Genomic DNA, 23553 nt, shown 5'->3' with positions numbered 1-23553 from the left:
GGACGCTTTACGATACAAACCAGGAATTTTATGCCTAGGATGAGGGCTGGAATTTATACGGCAACGTATTCCGTCAGTGAGAATTCCTGATCGGGGAAGGCGGAGAAAGGAGAACTGGGGAACGAGCATTTAAATTGCTTCCATATATTGCTTGCATTATTTACGGTTACAGAAACGACCAAGGGGAACGAAATGCCTTATCCAGTTTGTTTTTTTTTTTTTAAAAACCTATAATCGCATCTCATTTCTCTGCGGAGAAATTCTGTTCTCTTTCCGTCTGAAAGCCAGGCAACGCGCAGACTTAGTCGGCCCCGAGCCGGATGCTGTATCGCTGCCGTTGGCTTTTGATTCAGAGTTGCCACGTTTACCCCGGAGGAACGGTCGAAATGATTAATGTCATGTGCCTGTTGGGATACGGAGCATATGAATCACCACGGAGATGATGTACGCTCTAAAATATGTGGGGAGCCAGTCTGCGGAAAGGGAAAGATGATACTAACTGTACAGGCTTATTATCTTGCAAAAAAAAAAAATATTAAAGTAATATCTAATTCTGTATGATTTCTCAGCATCGCAACAGGACCCTACCTCCGCTACTCAGCAGAATACTGAAGGCCCATCTCCTCCAAGATGTCTTCCAGACTAAGCCCCACTTTTCCCCACCTCCTCCCTTCTGCGATGCCCTGACTTGCTCCCTTTGCTCTTTTCCCCTCCCAGCCCCACAGCACTTCACTCATTCATTCGTTCAATCCTATTTAATGAGCGCTTACTGGGTGCACAGCACTGTACTAAGCGCTTGGAAAGCACAATTCGGCAACCGAGACGATCCCTGCCCACAACGGGCTCGCAGTCTAGAAGGGGGGAGACGGACATCGAAACAAGTAAACAGGCATCAATATGAATAAATAGAATTATAGATATAGGCACATCGAAACAAGTAAGCAGGCATTCATGTAAATAAATAGAATTAGAGATATGTATGTTTATACACAAGTGGGGCAGGGAGGGCTGTAGGGCAGAGGGAGCGAGTCGGGGGTGGCGGGGAGGGGAGAAAGCGAGGAAAAGGGGGGGCTTAGGTTGGGAAGGCTTCCTAGAGGAGGCGAGCCTTCAGTAGGGCTTTTAAAGGGGGAAATGTGATGGTTTGGCGGATTTGAGGAGGGAGGGCGTTCCAGGCCGGAGGTGGGACGCGGGCCAGGGGTCGACGTGAACGAGGCACAGTCAGGAGGTGAGCGGAGGGTGCCGGCTGGGCTGTAGGAGAGAAGGAAGGTGAGATGGGGGGGCAAGGGGATGGAGAGCTTTGAAGCCAGTAGTGAGGATTTTTTGTTTGATACGGAGGTCGATAGGCAACCACTGGAGATTTTGGGGGTGGGGGGGGGTGACAGACAGGCCCACTTACGTCCCCAAATGTCATTTTATTTATTTGTATCAATGTCTGTCTCCCCCAGTCTAGACTGCGAGCTCGTCGTGGGTAGGGAATATCACTGTTTATTGCTGTAGTGTACCTTCCCAGTCGCCTAGTACGGCACTCTGCACCCAGTCTGACTGACTGAATGAATGAACCAAAGTTTTTGGAGCACGCTGGCACTGAGACCACCAGGGAAGAATCCCCCAGACGGTGGGGTTGAGGCCAGCGACCACCTTCCTGATGTCTGATGGGGAAAGGAGGCTTGGGCCCCTGCCCTGTTTGCCTTTTCCCACTAGCTTTCCCCTCGCGGGCTGGAAGCCAGAAAGGGCGTGGAGGTAGTTGCCCGCATGGTCGTGGTTGCCCGGGCCCATTGCCCCAGCAGAGCCCGGGACCCGAAGCCTGAGGCGCTTCTCCTTTCAAAGCCCTATTGAAGGCTCACCTCCACCAGGAGGCCTTCCCAGACTAATCCCCCTTTCCCTCAGCTCCCCCTCCCCTCCCCATCGCCCTGTCTCGCTCCCTTTCATTCATTCAATCGTATTTATTGAGCGCTTCCTGTGCGCTGAGCGCTGTACTGAGCACTTGGAAAGTACAATTCAGCAATAGAGACAATCCCTGTCCACAAAGGGCTCTACCTTTGCTCTACCCCCCCAGCCCCACAGCACTTGTGTATGTAATAATAATGATGGCATTTATTAAGCACTTACTATGTGCTAAGCACTGTTCTAAGAGCTGGGGAGGTTACAAGGTGATTAGGTTGTCCCACGGGGGGCTCACAGTCTTAATCCCCATTTTACATTCATTCATTCATTCAATTGTATTTCATCATCATCATCATCATCAATCGTATTTATTGAGCGCTTACTGTGTGCAGAGCACCATAGTAAGCGCTTGGGAAGTACAAGTTGGCAACATATAGAGACGGTCCCTACAGATGAGGGAACTGAGGCACAGAGAAGTTAAGTGACTTGCCCAAAGTCACACAGCTGACAATTGGTACAATATGTACAATTACTTGGACATATCTATTCTATTTATTTTATTTTGTTAGTATGTTTGGTTTTGTTCTCTGTCTCCCCCTTTGAGACGGTGAGCCCACTGTTGGGTAGGGACTGCCTCTATATGTTGCCAATTTGTACTTCCCAATCGCTTAGTACAGTGCTCTGCACACAGTAAGCGCTCAATAAATACGATTGATTGATTGATTGATTTTACTTGTACATATCTATTCTATTTATTTTATTTTGTTAGTATGTTTGGTTTTGTTCTCTGTCTCCCCCTTTTAGACGGTGAGCCCACTGTTGGGTAGGGACTGCCTCTATATGTTGCCAATTTGTACTTCCCAAGAGCTTAGTACAGCGCTCTGCACATAGTAAGCGCTCAATAAATACGACTGATGATGACTGATGATGATGGTAGAGCCGGGATTTGAACCCGTGACCTCTGCCTCCAAAGCCCGGGCTCTTCTCCACTGAGCCACACTGCTTCTCTATGATTCCATTTCTATTAATCATCATCATCAATCGTATTTATTGAGCGCTTACTACGTGCAGAGCACTGTACTAAGCGCTTGGGAAGTACATTAATGATGTGCCTATACGTATAATTCTATTGGTTGACGCTACTGAGGCCTGTTGACTTGTTTCGATGCCCGTCTCCCCGCTTCTAGACCGTGAGCCCGTTGTGGGCAGGGATCGTCTCTCTCGGTTGCTGAACTGTACTTTCAGTTTTCACTGTTTATTGTTGTAGTGGACTTTTCCAAGCGCTTACACAGTAAGCACTCAACAAATACGGCTGAATGGATGAAGGATGAATGGATGAATGGGCCCGGTCCGGCTCCGAAGCCACTTTCTGCCTGCGGCCTTCCCGAGGGCCGAAGGCCAAGCCCAGCAGGGCCTGCCGCTTCAGGAATTCTCTCCCGGTCTTTCTCTCCGTGTGGCGGCCAGCTCCACGTTCCCGTTCCCGTTCTCCCACAGCGTGAGAGCCCATCACAATGGGTGATTTGGGGACACAGGGACAGGACAGAGGGCCATGCGGTTGGAAGCCCAGGCTCAGGACTGGGGCTCTGAGGAGAGAGGCCCGTCTACTTGTTTTGTTTTGTTGTCTGTCTCCTCCTTTCATTCATTCATGCATTTATTCCATCGTATTGAGCGCTTACTGTGTGCAGAGCACTGTACTAAGCGCTTGGGCTCTCTTCCTCCCTTCAAAGCCCTACTGAGAGCTCACCTCCTCCAGGAGGCCTTCCCAGACTGAGCCCCCTCCTTCCCCTCCCCATCCCTCCCGCCTTACCTCCTTCCCCTCTCCACAGCACCTGTATATATGTATATATGTTTGTACGTATTCATTACTCTATTTTATTTGTACTTATTTATTCTATTTATTTTATTTTGTTAATACGTTGTGTTTTGTTCTCTGTCTCCCCCTTCTAGACTGTGAGCCCACTGTTGGGTAGGGACCGTCTCTATATGTTGCCAACTTGTACTTCCCAAGCGCTTAGTATGGTGTTCTGCACACAGTAAGTGCTCAGTAAATACGATTGAATGAATGAATGAAGTACAAGTTGGCAACATATAGAGACGGTCCCTACCCAACAGCGGGCTCACATTCTAGACTGTGAGCCCATTGTTGGGTAGGATTGTCTCTACCTGTTGCCGAAATGGACTTTCCAAGCGTTTAGTACAGTGCTCTGCACCCAGTAACTGCTCAGTGAATGCTCACAGTCTAGAAGGGGCTTCTAGAGTGTCAGCCCGTTGTTGGGCAGGATTGTCTCTGTTGCCGAAATGTACATATTTAGTACTCTATTTATTTATTTATTAACTTGTACATATCTATTCCATTTATTTTATTTTGTTAGTAGGTTTGGTTTTGTCTCCCCCTTTTAGACCGTGAGCCCACTGCTGGGTAGGGACTGTCTATATGTTGCCAACTTGGCCTTCCCAAGCGCTTAGTCCAGTGCTCTGCACACCGTAAGCTCTCAATAAATACGATATGTATCTATGTTTGTACGTATTTGTTACTCTATTTATTTATTTATTTCATTTGTACATCTTTATTCTAATTATTTTATTTTGTGAATGAATGAATGAATGACTAGGCGTGGGAGGGGGGCGCCCGCGCAGGCGCACTGCCGCTCCGCCCTCGTTCCCGTGACCTTTCACCCGCAATCGCCTCCGCCCTTTCCCGTTGTCCTTTCTGCGCCTGCGCGGGGCGATTGGGATTTGTGTGTGTTTTTGTGTGTTTGTGTGTGTTTTTGTGTGTTTGTGTCTTTCCTGAGGTGCCTAAAACGTCCCCCCCCCTTTCCTCTGCTCCCCCTCTCCATCCCCCCGACTCCCTCCCTCTGCTCTACCCCCCTCCCTGCCCCACAGGCCTTCTGTATAAATAATAATAATAATAACACATAATATTATATAATATAATATTATATAATATATTACATAATTAACATGCATTGTTAATACATGATAATTAATATATAATTATATATTATATTATACAATATATAACATTATATACTATATAATAATTAATATATAATTACATAACATTATATATTATATAATAGTATATAATATATAATATTATATAATATATACTATTATATAATATATAATGTTATATAATATAATAATATTAATAATAATAATAAGACTTAGACTGCGAGCCCACTGTTGGGTAGGGACTGTCTCTGTATGTTGCCAACTTGTACTTCCCAAGCGCTTAGTGCAGTGCTCTGCACACAGTGAGCGCTCAATAAATACGATTGATGATGATAATAATAATGGTATTTTTAGACTGTGAGCCCACTGTTGGGTAGGGACTGTCTCTGTATGTTGCCAACTTGTACTTCCCAAGCGCTTAGTGCAGTGCTCTGCACACAGTAAGCGCTCAATAAATACGGTTGATGATGATAATAATAACGGTATTTTTAGACTGTGAGCCCACTGTTGGGTAGGGACTGTCTCTGTATGTTGCCAACTTGTACTTCCCAAGCGCTTAGTGCAGTGCTCTGAACACAGTAAGCGCTCAATAAATACGATTGGTGATGATAATAATAATAGTATATTTAGACTGTGAGCCCACTGTTGGGTAGGGACTGTTTCTGTATGTTGCCAACTTGTACTTCCCAAGCACTTTGTACAGTGCTCTGCACACAGTAAGCGCTCAATAAATACGATCGATGATGATGATTTGTTAAGCTCTTACTCTGTGCAAAGCACTGTTCTAAGCGCTGGGGGGGATACAAGGTGATCAGGTTGGCCCAGGTGGGGCTCCCAGTCTTATTCCCCATTTTACAGATGAGGGAACTGAGGCCCAGAGAAGTGAAGTGACTTGCCCAAAGTCACACAGCTGGCAGTTGGCAGAGCGGAGATTTGAACCCATGACCTCTGACTCCGAAGCCTGGACTGTTTCCATTGAGCCACGCTACTTCGCTATAATAATAATGGTATTTGTTAAGCGCTTACTATGCGCCCAGCACTGTTCTAAGCGCTGGAGAAGATACGAGGGAATAATAATAATAATAATAATAATAATAATAACAATGGCATTTATTAAGCGCTTACTATGTGCAAAGCACTGTTCTAAGCGCTGGGGTCGATACAAGGTGATCAGGTGGTCCACGTGGGGCTCACAGACTTCATCCCCCTTTTACAGATGAGGTCACTGAGGCCCAGAGAAGTGAGGTGACTGGCCCACGGTCACGCAGCTGATAAGTGGCAGGGGTGGGATTAGAACCCACGACCCCTGATTCCCAAACTAGGCCAGGCCGCTTCTCTCTATATGTACGTATTTTTCATTCTACTGATTTTCATTCATTCAATCGTATTTATTGAGCGCTTACTGTGTGCAGAGCACTGTACTAAGCGCTTGGGAAGTACAAGTTGGCCACATATCGAGACGGTCCCTACCCAACAGCGGGCTCACAGTCTAGGAGGGGGAGACAGAGAACAAAACCAAACATATTAACAAAATAAATAGAATAAATGTGTACAAGTAAAATAAATAAATAGCGTAATATTAATGATGTGTATATATCTATAATTCTATTTATTCAGATGGTATTGACGCCTGTCTACTTGTTTCATTCTGTTGTCTGTCTCCCCCGTCTAGACTGTGAGCCCGTTGTTGGGTAAGCACTGCCTCTCTCTGGGCTGAACTGTACTTTCCAAGCGCTTAGTACAGTGCTCCACCCAGAGTGAGCGCTCAATACGTGTATATAGCTATAATTCTATTTATTCTGATGGTATTAACGCCTACTTGTTTTGTTGTCTGCCTCCCCCTTCTAGACTGTGATCCCGTTGTTGGGTAGGGACCGTCTCTGTGGCCGATTTGTACTTCCCGAGCGTTTAGTACAGTGAGCGCTCAATAAATACGCTTGAATGGATGAATCTATAATTCTATTTATGTATATTGATGCCTGTCTACTTGTTTTGTTTTCCGTCTTCCCCCTCCTAAGGCTTGGGAGCCCGCGGTTGGGTACGAATTGCCTCTCTCGGTTGCTGAGTCGTACTTTCTGAGCGCTTAGTCCGGTACTCGGCCCCCTGTATGCGCTCAAACAGTGTTTGGCACAGAGTAAGCGCTTAAAAGGTACCATCATTATTATTACTAAATACGATTGACCGCATGACTGACTGACTGAATGAATGACTGTTGGGAAGGGACTGTCTCTGTACTGTAGTGTATTCCTTAGGTCGTATTTATTGAGCGCTTACTGTGCGCAGAGCACTGTACTAAGTGCTTAAAAGCATTTGTTAAGTGCTATGTGCCAAACACTGTTCTAAGCACTGGGGTAGATACAGGCTTATCAGGTTATCCCACGTGGGGCTCACAGTCTTCATCCCCATTTTACAGATGAGGTAACTGAGGCGCAGAGAAGTGAAATGACTTACCCAAAGTCACACAGCCGACAAGTGGCGGAGCTGACATTCGAACCCACGACCTCTGACTCTCAAGCCCATGCTCCTTCCACGAAGCCACGCTGCTTTCCACTGATGAAGATGATGACGACTATGGTATTTGTTAAGAGCTTACTATGTGCCAAGCACTGCTCTCAGCACCGGGGTAGATACGAGGTCATCGGACTGTCCCATATGGGGGTCACAGTCTTCATCCCCATTTTACTGATGAGGTAACTGAGGCCCAGAGAAGTGAAGTGACTTTCATTCATTCATTCAATCGTATTTATTGAGCGCTTACTGTGTGCAGAGCACTGTACTAAGAGCTTGGGAAGTACAAGTTGGCAACATATATAGACGGTTCCTACCCAACAGTGGGCTCACAGTCTAGACTTGCCCAAAGTCACACAGCTGATAAGTGGCGGAGCCGGGATTCGAACCCGTGACCTCCAACTCCCCAGCCCGGGCCCTAGCCACTAAGCCATGTTGCTTTCCAAGCGTTTAGTCCAGTGCTCTGCACACAGTAAGCGCTCAATAAATACGAATGAATGAATGAATCTTCTAGTCTGTGAGCCCGTTGTTGGGTAGGGACCATCTCTATGATGATGGCATTTGTTAAGCGCTTACTATGTGCAAAGCACTGTTCTAAGCACTGGGGTGATTGGGTTGTCCCACGAGGGGCTCACAGCCTTCACCCCCCTTTTACAGATGAGGTAACTGAGGCCCAGAGAAGTGACTTGGCCAAAGTCACACAGCTGAGAAGTGTAGACTGTGAGCCCTCTGTTGGGTAGGGACCGTCTCTGTATGTTGCCAACTTGTACTTCCCAAGCGCTTAGTACAGTGCTCTGCACACAGTAAGCGCTCAATAAATACGATTGAATGAATGAATGAATGAAAGTGGCGGAGCCGGGATATGAACCCGTGACCTCTGACTCCAAAGCCCAGGCTCTTTCCACTGAGCCACAATCAATCAATCGTATTTATTGAGAGCTTACTGTGTGCAGAGCACTGTACTAAGCGCTTGGGAAGTCCAAGTTGGCAACATATAGAGACAGTCCCTACCCAACAGTGGGCTCACAGTCTAAAAGGGGGAGACAGAGAACAAAACCAAACATACTAACAAAATAAAATAAATAGAATAGATATGTACAAGTAAAATAAATAAATAGAGTAATAAATATGTACAAACATATATACATATATACAGGTGCTGTGGGGAAGGGAAGGAGGTAAGATGAGGGGGATGGAGAGGGGGACAAGAGGAAGGAAGGGGGTCAGTCTTGTAAGCTCCCCAGCAGTGCTTGGCACATCAATCAATCAATCGTATTTATTAGACTGTGAGCCCACTGTTGGGTAGGGACTGTCTCTATATGTTGCCAATTTGTACTTCCCAAGCACTTAGTACAGTGCTCTGCACACAGTAAGCGCTCAATAAAGACGATTGATGATGACTGAGCGCTTACTGTGTGCAGAGCACTGTACTGAGCGCTTGGGAAGGACAAGTCGGCAACAGATAGAGACAGCCCCTACCCAACAGTGGGCTCACAGTCTAAAAGATGCTATCATTATTATTATTGTTTATTTTACTCTATTTATTTATTTATTTTACTTGTACATATCTATTCTATTTATTTTATTTTGTTAGTACGTTTGGTTTTGTTCTCTGTCTCCCCCTTTTAGACTGTGAGCCCACTGTTGGGTAGGGACTGTCTCTAGATGTTGCCAATTTGGACTTCCCAAGCGCTTAGTACAGTGCTCTGCACATAGTAAGCGCTCAATAGATACGATTGATGATGATGATGATGTCACTTCATTTCTCTGTGCCTCAGTCCCCTCATCTGTAAAATGGGGATTCACTGTGAGCCCCCGCCATGGGACAACCTGATCACCTTGTAACTCCCCCAGCGCTTAGAACAGTGCTTTGCACATAGTAAGCGTTTAATAAATGTCATTATTATTATTATTATTATTACTATTATTATTATTATTATTAGTGAGCGCTCCATTAAGGCTGACTGACTGGCGGGCACGCGGGGAGGCCACCGCGCATGCGCGGCTGGCTGACTGGCGCGCGCGCGGGGAGGGCACCGCGCATGCGCGCCGGCCCCGTCCCGCGCGGCTGGCTGACTGGCGCGCGCGCGCGCGGGGAGGCCACCGCGCATGCGCGCCCGCCCCGTCCCGCGCAGGCGTGGAAGGGCCCTCCGGCGCGTGAAGGGCCGGGCCGGGCGCGCGCCCCCGCCAGTGTGCCTCGCGCTCGCCAACGGACGGGCGGCTGAGGAGAAGGAGGAGGAGGCTGAGGCGGCTGAGGCGGCGGCGGCCGCCGTCGTCGTGACCGGGCCCCCGGGAACCGGGTGAGTGACCGAGAACCGGCCCGTTTCCGGGGGAAACAGCGCTCCCTCCTTCATTCATTCATTCACTCATTCATTCATTCAATCAATCGTATTTATTGATCGCTTACTGTGTGGAGAACACTGTGCTATTGCCCCCCCCACACACACACACAGCGCCAACTGTGTGCGGACCGCTGCGCTTGGAAACTACACCGTCTGTGTGTGTGTGTTTATGAGGAGAGGGGGCAGTCCTGGCGATTGAATGAATGAATGAATAATCAGTCAGTCAATCAGTCGTATTTATTGAGCGCTTACTGTGTGCAGAGCACTGTGCTATTGCCCCCCCCCACACACACACAGCGCCAACTGTGTGCGGACCGCTGCGCTTGGAAACTACGGGTCAGCGACAAGGAGAGGCAGTCCCTGCCCACCGTCTGTCTGTGTGTCTGTGTGTGTGTGTGTGTGTGTGTTTATGGGGGGGGGCAGTCCTGGCGATTGAATGAATGAATGACTAATCAGTGTGTGTGTGTGTGTGTGTGTATGTTTATGGGGGGGCAGTCCTGACGATTGAATGAATGAGTGAATAATCAATGAGTGTGTGTGTGTGTGTGTGTGTTTATGAGGGGGGCAGCCCTGGCGATTGAATGAATGAATGAATGAATGATCAATCAATCAATCGTATTTATTGAGCGCTTACTGTGTGGAGAACACTGTACTATTGCCCCCCCCACACACACACTCACAGCGCCAACTGTGTGCGGACCGCTGCGCTTGGAAACTACACCGTCTGTGTGTGTGTGTTTATGAGGAGAGGGGGCAGTCCTGGCGATTGAATGAATGAATGAATAATCAGTCAGTCAATCAGTCGTATTTATTGAGCGCTTACTGTGTGCAGAGCACTGTGCTATTGCCCCCCCCACACACACACACACAGCGCCAACTGTGTGCGGACCGCTGCGCTTGGAAACTACACCGTCTGTGTGTGTGTGTGTGTGTTTATGAGGAGAGGGGGCAGTCCTGGCGATTGAATGAATGAATGAATAATCAATGTGTGTGTGTGTGTGTTTATGAGGGGGGCAGTCCTGGCGATTGAATGAATGAATAATCAATGAGTGTGTGTGTGTGTGTGTGTGTTTATGAGGGGGGCAGTCCTGGCGATTGAATGAATGAATGAATGATCAATCAATCAATCGTATTTATTGAGCGCTTACTGTGTGGAGAGCACTGGACTATTGCCCCCCCCCCACACACACACACAGCGCCAACTGTGTGCGGACCGCTGCGCTTGGAAACTACACCGTCTGTGTGTGTGTGTTTATGAGGAGAGGGGGCAGTCCTGGCGATTGAATGAATGAATGAATAATCAGTGTGTGTGTGTGTGTGTGTTTATGAGGGGGGCAGTCCTGGCGATTGAATGAATGAATAATCAATGAGTGTGTGTGTGTGTGTGTGTGTGTTTATGAGGGGGGGCAGTCCTGGCGATTGAATGAATGAGTGAATAATCAATCAGTCAATTAGTCGTATTTATTGAGCGCTTACTGTGTGGAGAGCACTGTGCTATTGCCCCCCCCCACACACACACACAGCGCCAACTGTGTGCGGACCGCTGCGCTTGGAAACTACACCGTCTGTGTGTGTGTGTGTGTGTGTTTATGAGGAGAGGGGGCAGTCCTGGCGATTGAATGAATGAATGAATAATAAATCAGTCAATCAGTCGTATTTATTGAGCGCTTACTGTGCGCAGAGCACTGTGCTATTGCCCCCCCCCACACACACACACAGCGCCAACTGTGTGCGGACCGCTGCGCTTGGAAACTACACCGTCTGTGTGTGTGTGTTTATGAGGAGAGGGGGCAGTCCTGGCGATTGAATGAATGAATGAATAATCAGTCAGTCAATCAGTCGTATTTATTGAGCGCTTACTGTGTGCAGAGCACTGTGCTATTGCCCCCCCCCACACACACACACAGCGCCAACTGTGTGCGGACCGCTGCGCTTGGAAACTACACCGTCTGTGTGTGTGTGTGTGTGTTTATGAGGAGAGGGGGCAGTCCTGGCGATTGAATGAATGAATGAATAATCAATGTGTGTGTGTGTGTGTTTATGAGGGGGGCAGTCCTGGCGATTGAATGAATGAATAATCAATGAGTGTGTGTGTGTGTGTGTGTGTTTATGAGGGGGGCAGTCCTGGCGATTGAATGAATGAATGAATGATCAATCAATCAATCGTATTTATTGAGCGCTTACTGTGTGGAGAGCACTGGACTATTGCCCCCCCCCCCCACACACACACAGCGCCAACTGTGTGCGGACCGCTGCGCTTGGAAACTACACCGTCTGTGTGTGTGTGTTTATGAGGAGAGGGGGCAGTCCTGGCGATTGAATGAATGAATGAATAATCAATGTGTGTGTGTGTGTGTTTATGAGGGGGGCAGTCCTGGCGATTGAATGAATGAATAATCAATGAGTGTGTGTGTGTGTGTGTGTTTATGAGGGGGGGCAGTCCTGGCGATTGAATGAATGAGTGAATAATCAATCAGTCAATTAGTCGTATTTATTGAGCGCTTACTGTGTGGAGAGCACTGTGCTATTGCCCCCCCCCCCCCACACACACACAGCGCCAACTGTGTGCGGACCGCTGCGCTTGGAAACTACACCGTCTGTGTGTGTGTGTGTGTGTGTGTGTGTGTGTTTATGAGGAGAGGGGGCAGTCCTGGCGATTGAATGAATGAATGAATAATAAATCAGTCAATCAGTCGTATTTATTGAGCACTTACTGTGCGCAGAGCACTGTGCTATTGCCCCCCCCCCCCACACACACACACAGCGCCAACTGTGTGCGGACCGCTGCGCTTGGAAACTACACCGTCTGTGTGTGTGTGTTTATGAGGAGGGGGGCAGTCCTGGCGATTGAATGAATGAATGAATAATCAATATGTGTGTGTGTGTGTGTTTATGAGGGGGGCAGTCCTGGCGATTGAATGAATGAATAATCAATGAGTGTGTGTGTGTGTGTGTGTGTGTTTATGGGGGGGGCAGTCCTGGCGATTGAATGAATGAGTGAATAATCAATCAGTCAATTAGTCGTATTTATTGAGCGCTTACTGTGTGCAGAGCACTGTGCTATTGCCCCCCCCACACACACACACACAGCGCCAACTGTGTGCGGACCGCTGTGCTTGGAAACTACACCGTGTGTGTGTGTGTGTGTGTGTGTGTGTGTTTATGAGGAGAGGGGGCAGTCCTGGCGATTGAATGAATGAATGAATAATCAATGTGTGTGGGTGTGTGTTATGAGGGGGGGCAGTCCTGGCGATTGAATGAATGAATGAATAATCAATGCGTGTGTGTGTGTGTGTGTGTGTGTGTGTGTGTTTATGAGGGGGGCAGTCCTGGCGATTGAATGAATGAATGAATAATCAATCAGTCAGTCGTATTTATTGAGCGCTTACTGTGTGCAGAGCACTGGACTATTGCCCCCCCCCACACACACACACAGTGCCAACTGTGTGCGGACCACTGCGCTGAGCGCTTGGAAACTACGGGTCAGCGACAAGGAGAGGCAGTCCCTGCCCACTGTCTGTCTGTGTGTGTCTGTGTGTGTGTGTTTATGAGGAGAGGGGGCAGTCCTGGCGATTGAATGAATGAATGATCAATGTGTGTGTGTGTGTGTGTTTATGAGGAGAGGGGGCAGTCCTGGCGATTGAATGAATGAATGATCAGTGTGTGTGTGTGTGTGTGTGTGTGTGTGTGTTTTTATGGGGGGGCAGTCCTGGAGATTGAATGAATGAATGAATGAATAATCAATCAGTCAATTAGTCGTATTTATTGAGCGCTTACAGTGTGCAGAGCACTGGACTATTGCCCCCCCACACACACACACACACAGTGCCAACTGTGTGCGGACCACTGCGCTTGGAAACTACAGGTCAGCGACAAGGAGAGGCAGTCTCTGCCCACCGTCTGTCTGTGTGTGTGTGTGTGTGTGTGTTTATGAGGAGAGGGGGCAGTCCTGATGATTGAATGAATGAATGACTAATCAATGTGTGTGTGTGTGTGTGTGTGTTTATGAGGAGGGGGGCAGTCCTGGCGATTGAATGAATGAATGATCAATGTGTGTGTGTGTGTTTATGAGGGGGGACAGTCCTGGCGATTGAATGAATAATCAATGAGTGTGTGTGTGTGTGTGTGTGTGTGTGTGTGTTTATGGGGGGGCAGTCCTGGCGATTAAATGAATGAATGAATAATCAATCAGTCGTATTTATTGAGCGCTTATTGTGTGCAGAGCACTGGACTAATCAATCAGTCAATCAATCGTATTTATTGAGCGCTTACTAAGCGCTTGGGAAATATGTGTGTGTGTGTGTGTGTGTGTGTGTGTTTATGAGGGGGGCAGTCCTGGCGATTGAATGAATGAATGAATGATCAATCAATCAATCGTATTTATTGAGCGCTTACTGTGTGGAGAGCACTGGACTATTGCCCCCCACACACACACACACAGCGCCAACTGTGTGCGGACCGCTGCGCTTGGAAACTACACCGTCTGTGTGTGTGTGTTTATGAGGAGAGGGGGCAGTCCTGGCGATTGAATGAATGAATAATCAATGTGTGTGTGTGTGTGTTTATGAGGGGGGCAGTCCTGGCGATTGAATGAATGAATAATCAATGAGTGTGTGTGTGTGTGTGTGTGTGTGTGTGTTTATGAGGGGGGGCAGTCCTGGCGATTGAATGAATGAGTGAATAATCAATCAGTCAATTAGTCGTATTTATTGAGCGCTTACTGTGTGGAGAGCACTGTGCTATTGCCCCCCCCACACACACACACAGCGCCAACTGTGTGCGGACCGCTGCGCTTGGAAACTACACCGTGTGTGTGTGTGTGTGTGTGTGTGTTTATTTATGAGGAGAGGGGGCAGTCCTGGCGATTGAATGAATGAATGAATAATAAATCAGTCAATCAGTCGTATTTATTGAGCGCTTACTGTGTGCAGAGCACTGTGCTATTGCCCCCCCCCCCACACACACACAGCGCCAACTGTGTGCGGACCGCTGCGCTTGGAAACTACACCGTCTGTGTGTGTGTGTGTGTGTGTGTGTGTTTATGAGGAGAGGGGGCAGTCCTGGCGATTGAATGAATGAATGAATAATCAATGTGTGTGGGTGTGTGTTATGAGGGGGGGCAGTCCTGGCGATTGAATGAATGAATGAATAATCAATGCGTGTGTGTGTGTGTGTGTGTGTGTGTGTGTTTATGAGGGGGGCAGTCCTGGCGATTGAATGAATGAATGAATAATCAATCAGTCAGTCGTATTTATTGAGCGCTTACTGTGTGCAGAGCACTGGACTATTGCCCCCCCACACACACACACACAGTGCCAACTGTGTGCGGACCACTGCGCTGAGCGCTTGGAAACTACGGGTCAGCGACAAGGAGAGGCAGTCCCTGCCCACTGTCTGTCTGTGTGTGTCTGTGTGTGTGTATTTATGAGGAGAGGGGGCAGTCCTGGCGATTGAATGAATGAATGATCAATGTGTGTGTGTGTGTGTGTGTGTTTATGAGGAGAGGGGGCAGTCCTGGCGATTGAATGAATGAATGATCAGTGTGTGTGTGTGTGTGTGTGTGTGTTTATGGGGGGGCAGTCCTGGCGATTGAATGAATGAATGGATGAATAATCAATCAGTCAATTAGTCGTATTTATTGAGCGCTTACAGTGTGCAGAGCACTGGACTATTGCCCCCCCCCCACACACACACACACAGCGCCAACTGTGTGCGGACCGCTGCGCTTGGAAACTACACCGTCTGTGTGTGTGTGTGTGTGTGTGTGTGTGTGTGTTTATGAGGAGAGGGGGCAGTCCTGGCGATTGAATGAATGAATGAATAATCAGTCAGTCAATCAGTCGTATTTATTGAGCGCTTACTGTGTGCAGAGCACTGTGCTATTGCCCCCCCCCCCCCCACACACACAGCGCCAACTGTGTGCGGACCGCTGCGCTTGGAAACTACGGGTCAGCGACAAGGAGAGGCAGTCCCTGCCCACCGTCTGTCTGTGTGTCTGTGTGTGTGTGTGTGTGTTTATGGGGGGGGGGCAGTCCTGGCGATTGAATGAATGAATGACTAATCAGTGTGTGTGTGTGTGTGTGTGTGTGTGTGTTTATGGGGGGGCAGTCCTGACGATTGAATGAATGAGTGAATAATCAATGAGTGTGTGTGTGTGTGTGTGTGTTTATGAGGGGGGCAGTCCTGGCGATTGAATGAATGAATGAATGATCAATCAATCAATCGTATTTATTGAGCGCTTACTGTGTGGAGAGCACTGGACTATTGCCCCCCCCACACACACACACAGCGCCAACTGTGTGCGGACCGCTGCGCTTGGAAACTACACCGTCTGTGTGTGTGTGTTTATGAGGAGAGGGGGCAGTCCTGGCGATTGAATGAATGAATGAATAATCAATGTGTGTGTGTGTGTGTGTTTATGAGGGGGGCAGTCCTGGCGATTGAATGAATGAATAATCAATGAGTGTGTGTGTGTGTGTGTGTGTGTGTGTTTATGAGGAGGGGCAGTCCTGGCGATTGAATGAATGAGTGAATAATCAATCAGTCAATTAGTCGTATTTATTGAGCGCTTACTGTGTGCAGAGCACTGTGCTATTGCCCCCCCCCCCCACACACACACAGCGCCAACTGTGTGCGGACCGCTGCGCTTGGAAACTACACCGTGTGTGTGTGTGTGTGTTTATTTATGAGGAGAGGGGGCAGTCCTGGCGATTGAATGAATGAATGAATAATAAATCAGTCAATCAGTCGTATTTATTGAGCGCTTACTGTGTGCAGAGCACTGTGCTATTGCCCCCCCCCCCCCACACACACACACAGCGCCAACTGTGTGCGGACCGCTGCGCTTGGAAACTACACCGTCTGTGTGTGTGTGTGTGTTTATGAGGAGAGGGGGCAGTCCTGGCGATTGAATGAATGAATGAATAATCAATGTGTGTGGGTGTGTGTTATGAGGGGGGGCAGTCCTGGCGATTGAATGAATGAATGAATAATCAATGCGTGTGTGTGTGTGTGTGTGTGTGTGTTTATGAGGGGGGCAGTCCTGGCGATTGAATGAATGAATGAATAATCAATCAGTCGTATTTATTGAGCGCTTACTGTGTGCAGAGCACTGGACTATTGCCCCCCCACACACACACACACACACAGTGCCAACTGTGTGCGGACCACTGCGCTGAGCGCTTGGAAACTACGGGTCAGCGACAAGGAGAGGCAGTCCCTGCCCACTGTCTGTCTGTGTGTGTCTGTGTGTGTGTGTTTATGAGGAGAGGGGGCAGTCCTGGCGATTGAATGAATGAATGATCAATGTGTGTGTGTGTGTGTGTGTTTATGAGGAGAGGGGGCAGTCCTGGCGATTGAATGAATGAATGATCAGTGTGTGTGTGTGTGTGTGTGTGTGTGTGTTTATGGGGGGGCAGTCCTGGCGATTGAATGAATGAATGAATGAATAATCAATCAGTCAATTAGTCGTATTTATTGAGCGCTTACAGTGTGCAGAGCACTGGACTATTGCCCCCCCCACACACACACACACAGCGCCAACTGTGTGCGGACCACTGCGCTTGGAAACTACAGGTCAGCGACAAGGAGAGGCAGTCTCTGCCCACCGTCTGTCTGTGTGTGTGTGTGTGTGTGTGTTTATGAGGAGAGGGGGCAGTCCTGATGATTGAATGAATGAATGACTAATCAATGTGTGTGTGTGTGTGTGTGTGTTTATGAGGAGGGGGGCAGTCCTGGCGATTGAATGAATGAATGATCAATGTGTGTGTGTGTGTTTATGAGGGGGGACAGTCCTGGCGATTGAATGAATAATCAATGAGTGTGTGTGTGTGTGTGTGTGTGTGTGTGTGTGTTTATGGGGGGGCAGTCCTGGCGATTAAATGAATGAATGAATAATCAATCAGTCGTATTTATTGAGCGCTTATTGTGTGCAGAGCACTGGACTAATCAATCAGTCAATCAATCGTATTTATTGAGCGCTTACTAAGCGCTTGGGAAATATGTGTGTGTGTGTGTGTGTGTGTGTGTGTTTATGAGGGGGGCAGTCCTGGCGATTGAATGAATGAATGAATAGTCAATCAGTCGTATTTATTGAGTGCTTACTGTGTGGAGAGCACTGGACTATTGCCCCCCCACCACCACAGTGCCAACTGTGTGCGGACCGCTGCGCTTGGAAACTACACCGTCTGTCTGTGTGTGTGTGTTTATGAGGAGAGGGGGCAGTCCTGGCGATTGAATGAATGAATGAGTAATCAGTGTGTGTGTGTTTATGGGGGGGGCAGTCCTGGCGATTGAATGAATGAATGAATAATCAATCAGTCGTATTTATTGAGCGCTTACTGTGTGCAGAGCACTGGACTATTGCCCCCCCCCCCGCCCCCACAGCGCCAACTGTGTGCGGACCGCTGCGCCGAGCGCTTGGAAACTACAGGTCAGCGACAAGGAGAGGCAGTCCCTGCCCACCGTCTGTCTGTGTGTGTGTGTGTGTGTGTGTGTGTTTATGAGGAGAGGGGGCAGTCCTGGCGATTGAATGAATGAATGAATAATCAATGTGTGTGTGTGTGTGTTTATGGGGGGGGCAGTCCTGACGATTGAATGAATGAATGAATAATCAATGTGTGTGTGTTTATGGGGGGGCAGTCCTGGCGAATGAATGAATGAATAATCAATCAGTCAGTCGTATTTATTGAGAGCTTACTGTGTGCGGAGCACTGTACTATTGCCCCCCCCCCACACACACACATAGTGCCAACTGTGTGCGGACCACTGCGCTGAGCGCTTGGAAACTACAGGTCAGCGACAAGGAGAGGCAGTCCCTGCCCACCGTCTGTGTGTGTGTGTGTGTGTGTGTGTGTGTGTGTTTGTGTGTTTATGAGGAGAGGGGGCAGTCCTGGCGATTGAATGTATGAATGAATAATCAATATGTGTGTGTGTGTGTGTTTATGAGGGGGGGCAGTCCTGACGATTGAATGAATGAATGAATAATCAATGAGTGTGTGTGTGTGTGTGTGTGTGTTTATGAGGGGGGCAGTCCTGGCGACTGAATGAATGAATGTATAATCAATCAGTCAGTCAATCAGTCGTATTTATTGAGCGCTTACTGTGTGCACAGCACTGGACTATTGCCCCCCCCCCCCCCCCAGCGCCAACTGTGTGCGGACCGCTGCGCTTGGTAACTACAGGTCAGCGACAAGGCGAGGCAGTCCCTGCCCACCGTGTGTGTGTGTGTGTGTGTGTGTGTGTGTGTGTGTGTGTGTGCGCGCGTGTGTGTGTTTTTATGAGGCGAGGGGGCAGTCCTGGCGATTGAATGAATGAATGAATGATCAGTGTGTGTGTGTGTGTGTGTGTGTGTGTGTGTTTATGAGGGGGGGCAGTCCTGGCGATTGAATGAATGAATGAATAATCAGTCAGTCAGTCAATCAGTCGTATTTATTGAGCGCTTACTGTGTGCAGAGCACTGGACTATTGCCCCCCCCCCCCCCACACACACACACAGCGCCAACTGTGTGTGGACTGCTGCGCTGAGCGCTTGGAAACTACAGGTCAGCGACAAGGATAGGCAGTCCCTGCCCACCGTCTCTGTGTGTGTGTGTGTGTGTGTGTGTGTGTGTTTATGAGGAGAGGGGGCAGTCCTGGCGATTGAATGAATGAATGATCAATGTGTGTGTGTGTTTATGAGGGGGGGCAGTCCTGGCGATTGAATGAATGAATAATCAATGAGTGAGTGTGTGTGTGTGTGTGTGCGTGTGTGTGTGTGTTTATGAGGGGGGCAGTCCTGGCGATTGAATGAATGAATGAATAATCAATCAGTCGTATTTATTGAGCGCTTACTGTGTGCAGAGCACTGGACTAATCAATCAGTCAATCAATCGTATTTATTGAGCGCTTACTAAGCGCTTGGGAAGTATGTGTGTGTGTGTGTGTGTGTGTTTATGAGGGGGGCAGTCCTGGCGATTGAATGAATGAATGAATAATCAATCAGTCAGTCAATCAGTCGTATTTATTGAGTGCTTACTTTGTGGAGAGCACTGAACTATTGCCCCCCCCACACACACACACACAGCGCCAACTGTGTGCGGACCGCTGCGCTTGGAAACTACAGGTCAGCGACAAGGAGAGGCAGTCCCTGCCCACCGTGTGTGTGTGTGTGTGTGTGTGTGTGTGTTTATGGGGGGGGCAGTCCTGACGATTGAATGAATGAATGACTGACTAATCAATGTGTGTGTGTGTGTGTTTATGAGGAGGGGGCAGTCCTGGCGATTGAATGGATGAATGAATAATCAATGTGTGTGTGTGTGTTTATGAGGGGGGGCAGTCCTGGCGAATGAATGAATGAATAATCAATCAATCAATCAATCGTATTTATTGAGCACTTACTGTGTGCAGAGCACTGGACTATTGCCCCCCACACACAGCGCCAACTGTGTGCGGACCGCTGCGCTTGGAAACTGCAGGTCAGCGACAAGGAGAGGCAGTCCCTGCCCACCGTCTGTCTGTGTGTGTGTGTGTGTGTGTGTGTGTGTGTGTGTGTGTTTATGAGGAGAGGGGGCAGTCCTGGCGATTGAATGTATGAATGAATAATCAATATGTGTGTGTGTGTGTGTTTATGAGGGGGGGCAGTCCTGACGATTGAATGAATGAATGAATAATCAATGAGTGTGTGTATGTGTGTGTGTGTGTGTGTTTATGAGGGGGGCAGTCCTGGCGACTGAATGAATGAATGTATAATCAATCAGTCAGTCAATCAGTCGTATTTATTGAGCGCTTACTGTGTGCACAGCACTGGACTATTGCCCCCCCCCCCCCCCCCCCAGCGCCAACTGTGTGCGGACCGCTGCGCTTGGAAACTACAGGTCAGCGACAAGGAGAGGCAGTCCCTGCCCACCGTGTGTGTGTGTGTGTGTGTGTGTGCGCGTGTGTGTGTTTTTATGAGGAGAGGGGGCAGTCCTGACGATTGAATGAATGAATGAATAATCAATGTGTGTGTGTGTGTGTTTATGAGGGGGGCAGTCCTGACGATTGAATGAATGAATGGTCAATGAGTGTGTGTGTTTATGAGGGGGGGCAGTCCTGGCGATTGAATGAATGAATGAATAATCAGTCAGTCAATCAGTCGTATTTATTGAGCGCTTACTGTGTGCAGAGCACTGGACTATTGCCCCCCCACACAGCGCCAACTGTGCGGACCACTGCGCTGAGCGCTTGGAAACTACAGGTCAGCGACAAGGAGGGGCAGTCCTTGCCCACCGTCTGTGTGTGTGTGTGTGTGTGTGTGTGTGTGTGTGTGTGTTTATGAGGAGAGGGGGCAGTTCTGACGATTGAATGAATGAATGATCAATGAGTGTGTGTGTGTATGTTTATGAGGGGGGGCAGTCCTGGCGAATGAATGAATGAATGAATAATCAATCAGTCGTATTTATTGAGCGCTTACTGTGTGCAGAGCACTGTACTATTGCCCCCCCACACACACACACACAGTGCCAACTGTGTGCGGACCACTGTGCTGAGCGCTTGGAAACTACAGGTCAGCGACAAGGAGAGGCAGTCCCTGCCCACCGTCTGTGTGTGTGTGTGTGTGTGTGTGTGTGCGTGTGTGTGTGTGTTTATGGGGGGCAGTCCTGACGATTGAATGAATGAATGAATAATCAGTGTGTGTGTGTGTGTGTGTGTTTATGAGGGGGGCAGTCCTGACGATTGAATGAATGAATGAATAATCAATGTGTGTGTGTGTATGGGGGGGGGCAGTCCTGGCGATTGAATGAATGAATGAATAATCAATCAGTCGTATTTATTGAGCGCTTACTGTGTGGAGAGCACTGGACTATTGCCCCCCCCCCCCCCCCCACACACACACAGCGCCAACTGTGTGCAGACCACTGCGCTGAGCGCTTGGAAACTACAGGTCAGCGACAAGGAGAGGCAGTCCTTGCCCACCGTCTCTGTGTGTGTGTGTGTGTGTGTGTGTGTGTGTGTGTGTGTGTTTATGGGGGCGGCAGTCCTGGCGATTGAATGAATGAATGAATAATCAATCAGTCAGTCAATCAGTCGTATTTATTGAGCGCTTACTGTGTGCAGAGCACTGGACTAATCAGTCAATCAGTCGTATTTATTGAGCGCTTACTGTGTTCAGAGCACTGGACTAATAAATCAATCGTATTTATTGAGCGCTTACTGTGTGCAGGGCACTGGACTAAGCGCTTGGGAAGGATGTGTGTGTGTGTGTGTGTGTGTGTGTGTGTGTGTTTATGGGGGGGGCAGTCCTGGCGATTGAATGAATGAATGAATAATCAGTCAATCAGTCAGTCGTATTTATTGAGCACTTACTGTGTGCAGAACACTGGACTAATCAATCAGTCAATCAGTCGTATTTATTGAGCGCTTACTGTGTGCAGAGCACTGGACTAATTAATCAGTCCATCAGTCGTATTTATTGAGCGCTTACTGTGTGCGGGGCACTGGACTAAGCGCTTGGGAAGGACAGGTTGGCAACATATAGAGACTAGTCCCTGCCCAACAATCAGTCAATCAATCAATCGTATTTATTGAGCGCTTACTGTGTGCAGAGCACTGGACTAATCAATCAATCGTATTTATTGAGCGCTTACTGTGTGCAGAGCACTGGACTAATCAATCAATCGTATTTATTGAGCGCTTACTGTGTGCGGGGCACTGGACTAAGCGCTTGGGAAGGACAGGTTGGCAACATATAGAGACTAGTCCCTGCCCAACAATCAGTCAATCAATCAATCGTATTTATTGAGCGCTTACCGTGTGCAGGGCACTGGACTAAGCGCTTGGGAAGGACAGGTTGGCAACATATAGAGACTAGTCCCTGCCCAACAATCAGTCAATCAATCAATTGTATTTATTGAGCACTTACCGTGTGCAGGGCACTGGACTAAGCGCTTGGGAAGGACAGGTTGGCAACATATAGAGACTAGTCCCTGCCCAACAGTGGGCTCACAGTCTAGAAGGGGGAGTCAGAGAACAAAACCAAACGTACTAACCAAATAAAATAAATAGAATAGATATGTACAAGTAAAATGAATAAATAAATAGAGTAATAGATATGTACAGATAGTACAAATAATAGTACAAGTTATAGAATAGATATGTACAAAGAAATAGAGTAATAGATATGTACAAATAGTATAAATAATAGTACAAATTATAGAATAGATATGTACAAGTAAAATAAATAGAGTAATAGATACGTACAGATAGTACAAATAATAGTACAAGTTATAGAATAGATATGTACAAGTCAAATAAATAGAGTAATAGATATGTACAGATAGTGCAAATAATAGTACAAATTATAGAATAGATATGTACAAGTTAAATAAATAGAGTAATAGATATGTACAGATAGTACAAATAATAGTACAAGTTATAGAATAGATATGTACAAGTCAAATAAATAAATGAATAAGTAGAGTAATAGATATGTACAAATAGTACAAATAATAGTACAAATTATAGAATAGGTATGTACAAGTCAAATAAATGAATGAATAGAGTAGTAGATGTGTACAAATAGTACAAATAATAGTACAAGTTATAGAATAGATATGTACAAGTCAAATAAATAGAGTAATAGATATGTACAGATAGTGCAAATAATAGTACAAATTATAGAATAGATATGTACAAGTAAAATAAATAATAGAGTAATAGATATGTACAGATAGTACAAATAATAGTACAAATTATAGAATAGATATGTACAAGCAAAATAAATAAATAGAGTAATAGATATGTACAAATAGTACAAATAATAGTACAAGTAATAGAATAGATATGTACAAGTAAAATAAGTAAATAAATAAATAGAATAATAGATATGTACAATAGTACAAATAAT

At 47.4% G+C, this 23553-nt stretch overlaps 1 protein-coding gene across 6 annotated transcripts in view; it reads left to right on the top strand.

The window, feature by feature from the left end:
• The first annotated feature begins 9605 nt into the window (after positions 1-9605).
• Positions 9606-23553, top strand: part of KBTBD2 (kelch repeat and BTB domain containing 2) — a 38565-nt gene continuing 24617 nt past the window's right edge. For all 6 annotated transcript variants that reach the window (XM_038741830.1, XM_038741836.1, XM_038741841.1 and 3 more), the window contains exon 1: positions 9606-9647. The gene's annotated coding sequence lies outside the window, so the exon portion shown is untranslated. The remainder of the gene's footprint in view (positions 9648-23553) is intronic.

The sequence above is a fragment of the Tachyglossus aculeatus genome, chromosome 2, assembly GCF_015852505.1.
Source record: "Tachyglossus aculeatus isolate mTacAcu1 chromosome 2, mTacAcu1.pri, whole genome shotgun sequence".
In the NCBI taxonomy this organism is placed as follows: domain Eukaryota; kingdom Metazoa; phylum Chordata; class Mammalia; order Monotremata; family Tachyglossidae; genus Tachyglossus; species Tachyglossus aculeatus.
The sequence above is the reverse complement of the archived record's forward strand: the minus strand, read 5'-3'. Positions and strand labels throughout refer to the sequence as shown.